The sequence below is a fragment of the Eleutherodactylus coqui genome, chromosome 10 (genome assembly GCF_035609145.1).
Source record: "Eleutherodactylus coqui strain aEleCoq1 chromosome 10, aEleCoq1.hap1, whole genome shotgun sequence".
Classification (NCBI taxonomy): domain Eukaryota; kingdom Metazoa; phylum Chordata; class Amphibia; order Anura; family Eleutherodactylidae; genus Eleutherodactylus; species Eleutherodactylus coqui.
This window is the reverse complement of record NC_089846.1, coordinates 99981107-99989412: the sequence shown is the minus strand read 5'-3', so window position 1 is coordinate 99989412 and position 8306 is coordinate 99981107. Positions and strand designations below refer to the sequence as shown.

General features: G+C 42.8%; 1 long non-coding RNA gene across 1 annotated transcript; it reads right to left on the bottom strand.

Moving 5' to 3' along the window:
- Nucleotides 1-653: 653 nt before the first annotated feature.
- Nucleotides 654-4204, bottom strand: LOC136580348 (uncharacterized). Its single transcript, XR_010786950.1, has 3 exons — nt 4149-4204; nt 2565-2587; nt 654-691 (listed from the first exon to the last, which is right to left on the bottom strand). It is a non-coding gene; the product is annotated as an uncharacterized lncRNA (long non-coding RNA).
- Nucleotides 4205-8306: the final 4102 nt, after the last annotated feature.

Here is an 8306-nt window from a genome sequence, read left to right as displayed (position 1 = left end):
CTAACCCATTGTATTGAACCCATGGAAATTGATGGGAAAAAACCTGAAAACTTGAAATTCCATTTTTAAGCTCAGTTTTTCTGTAAAAAAACAAAACCGAAAGATTTTCACCAGCAAGCTCTAACACAAGTGTGAATGCACCCTAAGATTGGCATCAGTTCCATCCCCATCATTGAATGTTGTAACCCTGCACAGTAGATAGTATTAGGAACGGCGGCTTCTTTAGTCCCACGTTCCAGGCTGGAGAAGAGTGCTTTTATGTCTATGAGAACCGTGTGCCTTGTAGCCAGGAACGGAGTTTCTGCTTGTAGCGTTTTATTAGATCAGCGAAGAACGATATATCAACTCACATGAATGAAATATACAACAAGCACTTAAAGGACCATCCCAGCTGAAACTAATGCAGTGGTTAATAGCTGAAGCCTGTGGGGCAGAGCATGACCCATGACCCGGGGTTCTCTTTTCTGTGTCTTGCTCCGCCTTGCATGAAGCATGAACCGTGCATCAGCTTTACCCTGAGTGTTCCTGTAAAGGTGGTTTAATATGATTCATATCCCTGATTGGTCAGATGGTCTGTCTTTGCCTTGACAGCTGAGTAGGTGACTGCATCCACATGGATTCTTGGTCTGGAAGGAAAATTCTTCCTGGAGATATCAGCATACTGAACCTCTGAAGGATCCGACTGCAGGGTCTATAAAGTCATAATGATATATAATAATGTAGTGGCCCAGAGTTGGGTTGTCTTAGGAGTGTGTATGTCTGTTTTATGTAAGCTGTCTTTTGTACTTCTGTGATTCTGTGTTACTGCTAACAAGCTGTGTAATCACAAGTCTGTCTGTGTTTATGTGTATTGGTCTAGACCGATCACTAAAGGGTCAATGTCTGGTGTCTCTAACTTTATGTGTGATTGTTCTCAGCAAGATAAACCAAGTAATCTTGTAGATATCATACCTTTTAATACAAAAATACATGATGTTACAGCAAGCTTTCGGGGATATCTCGCCCCCTTCATCAGGCTAATGAATGAAACTACTTTGGATGGCCATAATTATAACATACAGATGAATAGGGGAGGGGAATACATTCCTCTTGATCTAAATAAATGTTCACACACAGAAATTTGAGACTGTTTTGCACTCAAAACAACATACAGAGCTAAGACATACATTGCAAATCAGTCCACTGAGCTCAGGACAGTTTTATGATGTGTCTTAACTCTCCTTCAACCTGCACATGGAAGGAGATGCAGCACCATCTATTGGATGGCAACATTATTACAAGTCAAGTTCTGAATTTTTATGAAGTTTTAAAGAGGAAAAAAAAATATCATTGGGAAGAGGACATTTCTCTTGACCTCCTTTAGGCCTTTAATATTTTCCACTTATGCAAGAATCCTGGGCTGAGGTTTAGTCCTTTCTTGAGGGTATCAAACATGACCAAAAATGTGCACTCCCAAATTCTTCTGTGATGCTGTGACTTGAAATTGCCCTTCAGTATAATAACTCTCATAACTTTATGTGTGTGACGTAATGTTGAGGATATAGGAGTTAGGGGGCGAAGTTTAGAGAGAAGGAAAAAGAGAGAGTGGAGCCTGCAAAGATGTAGTCAGTGAGGGAGGATCCGTCAGTGGTGGGCTGAAGCTTGCTTTGCTTTTGCCTGTGCAGAGCCGCAGGCTTATCTCATTTGCTGTAGGATATATCCCCTCTGAGGACCGAGCTGGGCCCTTAGGAGAAATCGCAGAGCCACCCGTGACATGCATCTTGTTTACCCTTGGGCTCTCCCACATTGGCTGGCCTCCGCTCGGACACCGCAATAACTCCCATAGACTGCAGTGGAGAGCGTTGTGCAGTCTCTGTAGGCTCTAGGAGCGGCCAAGTGTAGACTAATGTAGAGGGCAGCACATCGTTCTCACTAATCACTTTCTCATCTGCTCTTGGTTACTTACAGTGCCGAATAAGCTCCAGTCAGCACATTGATATAGCGTTTCTGTGGAATGAACAACGCTATTTGCACGTACATCAGCGTATTTCGCTCTACTTTTTGCACCCGGCAAACAAAAATGCACCGATTCAAATGGCTAATTAGTCTAATGAGCTCCAGATGTGTTCCTATTCCATTGGAATTACGCAGCGCATCATGAATCTCCTAGCATATTCTGGCGCATTTGCCCCTTCCCCCCCCCCCCCTTCCTTGACTTCTATGGAAATCTTTTGATGCGTGAATTGGCAGGAAAAAAGAGCAGGCTGCGTTTCCTTCTGCCTGACCGAAATGCACTCTTAAAAAAACGACATGTGAATCAACCCATTGAAATCCATGAGTTCTGCTCTCTGTATTGCACACACAAATATGCCCATGTGAATCTAGCCTTATTAGTAGATACTGAGGCCAGAGCCCAGACTACATCCAGACTTGTGAACGGAAGGTAGAATTTATGCCCATTCCTTACCTGGTCTCTATATCTTAGCCACTGACAAATAAACAATACTTACTGTACCCCAGGTCAGGTGACGAGGGGTCACATATTATTACAATCACTCATTTCATTCTGTTATCTATCCACCCACCTGGTCATCAGATCTCCAGAAACCTGTGAAACGAGCAAGAAAATTGTGTGTCATTTTATAGTATTATAGAGAGTATAATACAGTATAATGCCTTGTGAGTGCTGTGCTCTGTTGATCAGGCAAGGTGCAATAATAATGTGGGAATAACTAACTCTCCCACAATGCAATGCAGCTAAGCTGTTAGGAGGAGTGTCTGTCGACCTGCTTGCTGACTGTTTCCAGGAGTAAGCATATGATTGTAAAATTAGGTTAAAAGATGACGCTCTGATTAGCTGTTTCTCCACCTGGAATCTTATTCACCTATTTATAATATAGATTATAGATATTATATTGGGGTGGGGGGTCAACTCTAGGACCTCCACTTCCAGGCCCCCCTGTTCTCAAAAGTTAGGCTGTGGTAGAGGTGTGGGTGGGAAATGTGCGCAGTGGAAGCCGCACAAGCACTCCATACAAGTCTATGGGAGATGAAGCACAGCCCTCCGAGCAGACAGCATGCTCCCCCTCCCCACAATGTGGGTCCGGCGTCAATGAAATGTGATGTAGAAGAAAAAAAAACACTGAGAAGTTCTCCTAATTAAAAATATACTTATATCGGAGTAGATTGTGTGTCAGCCTTTCATTTTGTACTTTCTTCCTGAAGGTTCTCCGCCCATAAAAGTGTTTTACATATACTTCTGAATGACTGTCTGATAATCCAGAACATCTGATAATCTAGCATCTATCAGGTCTTGTTGATGTAGGATAAAATGAATTGCACTGTAGTTTCACTTATCTTCTAGATTGTGTGAGAAAAATATAGACATGGTCATAGAGGGAAGGTATTGTATGTCCCCCCCAGGTTTCTGCTACATGCAGAGCAACAGCAGGAGCACCACCTGCTGGCTGATCAGGTAATCCAGTAGGTGGATACTTAAAGGGGTTCTCTCACCACTAGCTGTTTGCAGGCAGCTCTGTATCTTGTGTGTTGCCCCAGGTTGGTACTGCAGATCGAGTCCCATTCGCTTCAATAAAATTCAACCTGCAGTACCATCCTGGGCCACTGTGCAATGTACAGAGCTGTCTGAAAACAGCTAAAAGTTAGTGAACCCCCTTTAAGGAGCAACTAGACAGGCCAGTAGTTGCTCTAAGTGGGGACACAAAAGCTGCTGTGTGAGTTATATTCTGTGAGGAAGATTACTGAGATATTGTTTTGTAGTAACACAGTACAGTGGTGCCTTGTGTTAAGAGTTTAATTCGTTCCGTGACAGAGCTCTTAACCCAAAACACTCGTATGGCAAATCAATTTTCCCCATTGAAATGAATTGAAATGCCATTAATCTGTTTTCGCATTGCTTTCAATGGGGCCGCCGCTGCTGCCAGTGGCCCCATTGAATGCAAGGGCTGCCGGCAACCCCTGCAGTGATTTTTGGGGAAGGGCTTTATATATAAGTCCTTCCCTGAAAATCATCCCTAGCATGTGTAAAAATTAATAAAATTTTCAAATGATCTTACTACATGTTTCAGAGGCTCTGCTTGCTCACATTTGATTTGTTCCTGTGCACTATTGTCCCTGAGCCATTTCCTCGTGGTCACATTCATACTAACCTCGGGGGCGGTACCTCATGACCACAGCAATCAGGATTAATATGATGCATGCTTCAGCCCCAACAACAGCATACAGAATATACAATGTCAGCAACCTTCCTGCATCTTTTTGACCTAAGAAACAAAGTACAAATGACAGATATAAGAATTCTCAGCATTTAGGGACTTTGCTCTGTAATAAGGCATATATCAAAGTTTTACTTAGTAGAGTAATTTAAAATAAGTACACCCCGGGTAATGATTATTTCTTGTCTTTTAACATATCAGGACATATCAACATTTGATCTTCATTAAAACAGTATACAAACATAAGGGTGATGTTATGGAGCAAGTAAATATATAATAAAGACCCTCTGACATGATCAGATCAGTGACACATCACCCCTTTAGGCCTCATGTCCACGGGGAAAATCAGGCCCGCTACGGATTCTCTATGTAGAATCCGTAGCGGGTCCCTCCTGCCCCACGGACATGAGTGCTTAAAATAAGAATTAACTTACCTCTCGCCCGCTCCGGATCTTCCCTTCGCCGCGGCTTCATCTTCTCTCCGTTGTGGCCGGATCTTCTTTCTTCGGCCCGGCGGATGCGCAGGGCACGTCGGTTGCGTGCCTCGCGCATGCGCCGGCCCGAAGAAAGAAGATCCGGCCGCGGCGAAGGGAAGATCCGGAGCAGGTGAGTAAATTCCGCACAAAAATGGAGCATTGTCCAGATTTTTTCATGCTCCATTTTTAAAAAAATCACTTTTATTGACCATCCGCGGGTATTGATCTACCCGCGGGTGGTCAATGCATCCCTATGGGATGCGGATCCGCGGGCAGGAGAAGAGTTAAAATCCGCTGCGGATTTTAATTCTTCTTTTGCCTGTGGACATGAGGCCTTAGGGCCTGTGTCACATGAATGTATTTGCACAGCATTTTGTGCAAGGAATAGAACCTAATGAACATATGCTAAGTTTTCGCTTGCACAAACAAAATCTGCAGCATGCTATATTTTCCTCCACATTTGCATGTGAAAACAGCACAATAGTATATTGAACTAATCAATTTCATGCTTGTGTGTGTTTTTTGTGCAGACAAACTTGTACAATTTGCGCATGCAAAAAGGACATTTAAATATGCACAATGTCTATTGTACAAATACATGTCTTAAGTGTGCTAATGCCCATGTGACACAGACCTAAGAGTGGACAGGTAAGGTAAAGTCCCCTAGCACAAGCACCAAGGATGGAGGGCTTAGTAAACCTGAGGGCGAGCACCCACTGGCGTTTTTTTACCTGCGTTTTGCGTTTTGCGTTTTTCCTGCACAGGCATAGAGATAACATGTGTTCCTGTCCACTGGCGTTTTTTTTGCGTTGCGTTTGCGTTTTTAACATAGGAACTGTCAGTTGCATATGTGTCCTTATTTTTCTCCATGGAAATTAATGGAAAAGCCGCGAAAACGCCGCGAAAAACGCCGCGAAAACGGCGCGAAAACGCGGAAAACGCAAACGCCAGTGGGTGCTCGCCCTTAAGCTAGTGACCTGAACCATGCTGGGATTGAACCCCCAACCTTCAGGTCATGAGCAAGAGCTTAGGACTGCATTTCTGCTGCCTTAACACTCTGCGCCACATGAGGCTCTATCCTCATATATAACTGGCCCACAGCAGATCTAGCAGGATGAAACAGACCCTCTCCAAATGAAAGAAAAATTGAGAGGTTTACATGTGTTTACAAGGAAAATGGTATGAGTTCTGTAAACCTATACTAAATGCTTACTTTTAGTTTGATACAATTTGTTGGTTCCACTTGGGATCAGGAAGGATTTTTTCCCCTCCTCTTATCAGGCTAAACTAAGATTCCAAGGCACGGGCATACTTACACTGCAATGGACGTTGCTATAAGCTACTACTCATGAAATACTTGCAGAATTTGATCTCAGAGCAACTTCCAATCTTGTCCCATTACCAGTTCCCGTCTTGGCTTCATCTGAATTTATATGACAGTAGAACCTTCCTGAGTCGTTCTCTGTCAGGTTGATGATAGTGAGTGTAGTCTTGATATCATAGGTCGGTACTTGTGGACTGTGTGTTAACTGGACAGGCTTTGGGGCGAAGAGTTTTACCCTATTTTGGAAACATGGGAGATCTTGAAGTAATGCAGTAAGACTGCACCCTAAGGTCCACTCAACGGAGTAGATGGTAGACGGAGCCATAAATGAACAGATGTTCACCGACCCTCCAACTTCTCAACTTCTGCTTTGACCATTTCTTGTTGAGTCACCACCAGCTGGTTTGGGGTATTTCCTGTAAAAAAAAAAAAAAAAAGGGAAGACCATGAAAAATCATCGGCTACAAAGTAAAGTTTGTGTGAGCAATTCATATTTGTGTGCGTGTCATATATAGGCTAAAATGCTGCCTACTGTAAACAATAAAGTATAACTCCCCACAGTGTTCTGTGACAGTATATGAGCCCAGACTGCAGGCAGAGTATATACAGATCGTAGCACTGAGGGGCGTAACTATAGGGAGTGCAGAGGTAGAAGTCGCATGCAGGCCTTGATGTTTGAAGTAGATCAAGGCCCCAATACAGATTTTGAATTTGGCCTAGGAGGCCTAAGTTATCCCTCGGAGAGAACTTCCCCATGACTAATAATTATTAATTTTTATTATATATTATAGTAATTATTGGCACCAGAACATCCCCATTCAGATGGAACTGGTCACTGTGTTACAAAAAGAATGTATTTTTTTCTGGACATTTTTGAGTTTGTTTACAGCGTTTTGGGTGCCAATTCCAAATTTGTACTCAGATTTTGAGCTGCTTGCAGAACGCAGCAGGTGGTCTGAGCTCTGCAATTAGCTCCTTTGTTCTTGCAGGGGCTATGCATACAATGTAATCTGTGTTCTGCATGGGAATATTCTGTGCTGTCTGTATTATCTCTTTTCCAGCTGAACGACAGATTTTAGGCTCCCCTAAAATCATTGTTCAGCGGACGAGTGAACGATACTAACATTGACAACAACGATTATCGCTCAAAAGCCATCATTTGAATGAATTTTGAGCGATAATTGTTGTGTGTAAATGGGGCTTTACCCTTGTGTTGGCTGTTGGTATGTGCATGGTGTACCAGGCAGAGCTATGTGTGTATGCCTTCTCCCCTGGTTTATAAAGCAATAAAGGCGGGAAGAAGAGAAGGCAAAAAGACTTTTTTTCACCTTAGTAAAGTTAGAAAAACAAAATTGTCTGCAATGCAACTTGATAAAGTTGGGAGAAAGGAAAAAAAAAAGGTAATAAGGCTGCGTGGATTCTCTAAGTCTTTGTGTTATAATGTTGCTTTGTTCTATAAAGTCATTTTTAGGGCGAGCACCCACTGGCGTTTGCGTTGTTAGTGCGTGAAAAACGCAGCGATTTCGCATCTACGCGTTTGCGTTTTTCGCTGCGTTTTTTTTACGCAAAACGCGGAGAATGTCTCATCCTAAAACGTTGCATAGCGTTTCTATACCAACACACCCTACAGCACCTGTGAAGAATGCCCGCCCTTCCACAGTCTTCAGTAATGTTGTCTGCAAAAACGCCACGCGGCGCGTGCGAATTGCGTTGCGTTGCGTTTTTTCCGGGAGCATTGAAAACCATGGGAGAAGTTAGATTAAAAAAAGGAGCCAGAGTGTAAGGACAGCTGCGATGCGATTTTGCGGGGCGGGGCGATTTTAAAAACGCCAGTGGACATGAGCACACTTTATCTCTATGCCTGTGCAGGAAAAACGCAAAACGCAAAACGCAGGTAAAAAAACGCCAGTGGGTGCTCTCCCTTATTAGTACAATTTCGACGCATCCTCTTGAATTGGCCATATGGGATGTTCTTTAAAACTGAGCTAACTATTAGTATTGGTGGATTTAAAAAAGGTTTTGGTGATGATTTTCCTATTCTCATGATCTAGAATAAGATCTAAGTATTCAATGCTTCTACAGGAGCAGTTTCCGGAAAAGGACGGGTTAAAATTGTTTTGGTTTAAAAAGGTGTTAAAGGTTATAAAGTCCCATATAAACAGTAAGTCATCTATATATCGTTTAGAAAATTTTAGATCATGCCATTTATAATTGGAGTAAATACATTTATTTTCAAAATCTCCCACATACAGATTCGCAAAACTTGGCACGAATCTGGTGCCCATGGCCGTC